Below are 5,790 nucleotides of genomic sequence, written 5' to 3'. Positions count from 1 at the left end.
GATTCCTCACAAAAACTCCTGGTCAGCCCTTGCACCCATGATGGAACCAGGGAAGCTCTCACTGCCAACCTGGAGGTTATGAGCTAAGTACAGTTCCCACCATTCTTCGGTTCCATATCATGTTACAATTGGCTCCTACGGAAGACTAAGTCAATGTACACGTAGAAGCGATTGCATTTGGTATAAGTTTGCTGTGTATCTCTCAACAACAGCAAAATAAATAAAATTTCGAGAACAAAGAAACCAACAAAAGAGCAGATCCCTCAATAGAAAAATGGGCAAAGAATACAGAAGGACAATTCACAGAAGAGAGAACCTTCAAACAACTAAAAGGCTTTTGAAAAGAAACACGCCTCCGATCAATGCAAATTAAAACTGCACGCAGAATGGCATGAATCAAAAACTCAGATCCTGTCAAGGGCTGTCCAGGCTGTAAGTAGTCAGGAGCCCTCCATCCCTGGGGACCACGTTCGAAGTCCAGGTATTTGTGCACTTCTCCCCCTGCCTAAGTAGTAATGTTCCGTTATGAATTGAATTTCCATGTGAGTTGTCTCTTTATATTCTTTGCCCGTTTTTCTATTGGGTGACCTGGTTTCTTATCGACAGTTTTAGAATGTCCTTATATTTTAATCCTTTTTGGATCACATCTGAAGCATATTGTCTGAGTCTGTTCTCAGTGTCTGACACATCACTTTTTCTTGATGGTGTGTGCGAATTTTCACTTCCATTTAAGAAATAGTCTCCCACGCCATTGTCACAAAGAAACTCTCCAACATGTTTCCATAATTGTTTTATAGTTTTGCATTTTACTATCAGCTATATTGTGTACTGGGGATTAGTTTTGTATGTGAAATGAGCTTGAAGGTCATTTCAAGTTATATTTTCTCCAAATATTCAGCCAACTTTCACAATGTTGTTGTTAAGTACCAACAAGTTAATTTTGACTCATGGTGACCCGCTGTGACAGAGTAGAATTGCCATGTAGGGTTTTCTAAACTATGATCTTTGCAGTACTGCTTATTAAATAATCTCTACCGTTTCCTCAATGATCTACCAACAAGTCACCTAGCTTCCATTTTACATATGGAATGATTTGACATGCTATTTCAGTCTATTCAAAGTCTATTTGCACTTTAGTACCATTATCACACTGCATTACTCCAACTTTGTAACATATCTAGTTATGTTATAAAATGTTTTCTCCATTTTGCTCTTCTTTTTAAAAATTGCCTTGGCTATTTGGGGGATTTTTTTTCTACACAACTCACATGTAAGAAACATTCTGTTGGGGTTTTTTGTTTGTTTGTTTAAATTACATTGTATTAATGTTTCAATTTGGAAATAATTTATACCTTTACTTAAATCTTCCTTTCACACACATGATCTTCCTCTCTACCTGATCTGGTCTAATTTGGTTTCTTTAATTTTTAAAAAATATTCTCCAATATCTTTTGCAGTTTTAGGTCAGTGCCTATGTTATAGTGTTTCATTGTTGTTGCTTGCTAATATGAACAGCATACTACAGTCTATTACATTTTCTAACTAGCTATTCATGTAAAATATTATATTCCTTTTTACTTATTGACTTATCTTCAACAACCCTACTGAACTCTTTTTAGTTTTAACAGCCTGTGTGTTTATTCATTTGGAGCTTTTAATGTAATAATAAAATTATTTGCATATGCAACCAGTTTTGTCTCTTCCCATCTAGTTGTATCCCTTATTACTTTGTGGTTCCTATTTCACTGGCCAGGACATCCAGTCCTGTGATGAACATAAGGGGTCAGAGCAGACATCCTTGTCTGTGATTGACCTTAACAGGAAGACTTCCAAGGTTTCTCCATTATAAGTCATGTTTGAACACATGATTTGCCACTTGGGCAATACAATGTCTGTTTATTAATGAAGAAATTTAAAACCGTCCTTTAAGAGACAGGATTTCTTGCCAATATCACATTAAGCTCCAAACTAAACCAAAAATCTGAACACAATTTCCCAATATAAAATAGTTTTGATTTTGGCTTTTACCTCCGCAATTTTATCATTTTTCCTTTGCCAAATGTTGACCAAAGGAATAGAGTGTAGTGGCATTAGTAGTAGTCTAAAGATGGATTAAAATAATTTGTAGATTAAGTAATAGACACAAAAATTCTGTATAGCTGCATATGAGAAGTGGTAATACTGTAATATTACTTATTTTTACTACTTTATGCTAATTTTTGCTTTCACATTGTCAAGGTGAAACTAACTCTATGATGCTGGACAAATTTCTTAAACTCATTTTCTTCTTCTGTACAATGAATATGTTATACATGTGAGCTCCTTGAGTTATTATAATGGGAACTTTTAAAAATACCTACCAATGGGATTTGGAAGGAACCCTAGATGCTGCTGAATAAACATTGGACTACTAATCTCAAGGTGGACAATTCAAATCCATAAGCTGCTCCATGGGAGAAAGACAAAGCTATTCTGCTCTCATAAAGATGTACAGCCTAAATGATTTAATTTTTTTAAAAAAGATGTACAGCCTTGGAACCCCTATATGGAGATCCTATGCACCAGAATCAACTCAATGGGAATGAGTACAATGAGCTAGGGGAGAGAGATAGCACATGGTTAAGTTAGCAATTCAAATTCACCTTGTCTCCATGGAATAAAGGTATGGCAATCCTCAGCTCAAGTCACAATTGCAGCTTAGAAAATCCTGAGAGCTAATTCTAGTCTGTTACGTAGGTTTGCAGTGAGTTGGAACCACTCAATGGCACAGAGAAACATAAAGTTTTGTGACAATTACATGATCCAGTGCCTGCTGGCTCTTACCACAATATCTCATATGTAGAAAGGATTAATAATGCTACTGTTATTTTACAAACATTTTACGTGAGTCATAAAATTTCTGTGAATCTAGCAGGGTCTAAACGAGTAGGAGTTTGGGCACCGACCTGCTGCCCCATTGAGAATCCACTTATAATTAGGTTGACCCCTGAACAACACAAGTTTGAACTGCACGGGCACACTTACATGCAGATTTGATTTTCCTGTTGCTCCAGCAATGAGCTCTAGTGTCACTAGTGTATCCACTGAAAAAGGCCAGTGATACTAGTGTTCTCTGTCTGAGCAGTTACTCTCTCCTGCAAGACCATTTACATGGAGAACATGAGTGTCACTCAGCTCCTCAAGTGACTGATCGAGAGACATGAACTCATTGCGGTATCAACAGAAAGACAAAAAAATCCGTGGAGAAGTGAACCCACAGAGTCCAAGCCGTTCATGTTCTAGGGTCAATTGTACCTCCATTTCACAGAGGTAGTGAAATTTAATTCATAGGGAAAATATTTAATTGATACACAGTCATAAGTTCTTATGAGGCATCAAAATGTTGGCTCCCATATAATCTGGTAAACAATCACCACCCAAATGCCACAGGTTTGTCTAGCCACTAAGATTCCTGTACTGATATGTGTTCCAGCCCAAAATGCTAACCCCTGGCATACAGCATACACACTGGGGTGTTAACCATAAGGTCAGCAGTTCTAAACCACCAGCCTCTCTGCTGGAGGGAAAACACGGCTTTCTATTAACCATCAAGAGTTAAGTCCCTGAACACTCACAGTGGCAGTTCTACCACCTCCTATAGGGTCGCGACGAGTTGGTATCGAATGAATGGCAGTAAGTTTGTTGTTTTGTTTGTTTGTTTTTGTGAGTTTGGGTTTCTTTTTTGTGGGGTTTCAGAGGAAAAGATTAAGCATAGGCTGGTTATTGACCATGTTCTTCAGATTATTGTACATTTTAAATATCATCTTTGTTTATTGTTAATGTCAAGTCTAATGTTCATCCCCAGATATTTTTCTCACCAAATTCTAAAGTACATAATGGACTAAATAAAGAGGAATATTGTGGATCACAGTTTCCATGTATATGTGTTTATTAAGTAAAAATTGTAAGAAGATCCAGAATAGGAAAGAAGATGTCAGTGTGCCTCTTCTTGGGAAAATCAGCCAAACATTATTTGAAACAATTAATAAAGTCTGAGCTTTAATTAATATAGATATAATCCATATATATAAGTGTCTTCTATTTTATAGCATGTTATATGACAGATGGCCGGCATTAACTCTAAAATAAGTGAATCTGTGAATTTATTAATTTACTATGTTTCTAGGCCAGCTCAGTTCAGTTCCCAATTAAATTCAGTATTGATTCTCCACTGTGTTTAAAGTACTTTCGTCTTATAAAAGCATAAGACCTAAAGCATAATACTAATTCATTTCATCAGCAATCACAGTGGGTGCTTTTCTGGTGGGGTTAGAGTACCTACATCGTTTGGATAGAAAAGCAGACCCTTTTCAATTGCTTACTTGATAGTCAACATTTGCAAAACTGAAAGCACCTCGACACATGTCTAGATCTAGTTTCAGGAAATGAACACAAACCTCAGGAAAGAATATGTTCCCTGATAAATGTGATGGGAATAAGTTAAAACAAACAAAACCACTGCCGTCAAGTCAATTCTGACTCATGGAGATCAGAGGACAGAGTAGAATGGGTCTCCACGGCTGTAATCTCTACAGCGGGGCACACTATTCTAATTCTCTTCTATGAAACAGTTGGTGGAGTCAAGCCATTGACCTTTTGGTTAGCAGCCAAGCACTTAAACCATTATGCCATGATGACCCTTACAATTAGGTTTCTGCTCTGAAATTTGTATTCGACCAGTAAATAAATGATGACTTCCAGTCATATCGTAAAAGATAAAAAAAGAGTTCTTCCTGGGATTGTAATGCCTCTTGAACAAACCTCCGAACACCAGTTTGAAAAAGCAAGCATTGGCCTATCAGCCCACGCAGGAACTGGGCTGATGACTACAACACCATGTGGCCAGCCATATAAAATACGGCTGACAAATCTTCCACTAGAACAGGGTACATTGCCCACGTTAACAAGGCATCAGTCAATCAGCTAAGGGCCCTTCTCAGTATAAGTTCTTCTCCAAAGGCATGAAGGTCACATAACACAATTGTATTGAACAGACAGTTCCAGGAAATTTGGGGGGGTAAATGCAAATATGGATATGACATGGTATATTATTTCTCATTTACAAGAAGTTTCTAAGTTTTACAGTATTGTGCAAGCACACATGGTATTTTCATCACTAGAATCAGAAGTTCCATAAACATATCATAAGTAATATAAGGTTTTATGGATGTGATTTGCTTACAATCACATCAAAAAGAAATTTAATGATAGCAACGTGGGTCCAAGAGTCATTTTTTCTCATTGGAAAATCAAAGCCATCAAAGAAGAGATGGAAAATGTGACCGAGTTTACGATTGGTCATTGGGAAAAACTCAGGACAGTGAGGGCATCACCTGGCTGACTTACTAATGAATACTGGGTAGAAGCTAGCATATCTTTGGCTCATTAGAATGAACTTTTGAGTGTATTCCAACTAAAGCCTAATTTTAGGGTGCTATTTAAAGAGAAATTCCTACTCTCTCTACAATGAGTTAAGGGATTTTCTAAACACAAAGCCTGTAAAAGCATGAGTAATTACAAGATTTTTTTAAAACCTCTATTTGCTTTGTTTTGTTTTGGTTTTGGTTTATAGTCTTTCAAAAGTTATCAGAATATTCTCTTTTTTTAATAAATCATTTTATTGGGGGCTCTTACAGGTCTTGTAACAATCCATGCATCAATTGTATTAAGTACATTGGTACATATGTTGTCATCATCATTTCCAAAACATTTTCTTTCCACTTGAGCCCTTGGTATCAGCTCCTCTTTTTT

Source organism: Echinops telfairi, unplaced genomic scaffold, assembly GCF_000313985.2.
Source record: "Echinops telfairi isolate 266 unplaced genomic scaffold, ASM31398v2 ScPeMD7_2;HRSCAF=8, whole genome shotgun sequence".
Taxonomy (NCBI): domain Eukaryota; kingdom Metazoa; phylum Chordata; class Mammalia; order Afrosoricida; family Tenrecidae; genus Echinops; species Echinops telfairi.
Note: the sequence above shows the minus strand (reverse complement) of the source record.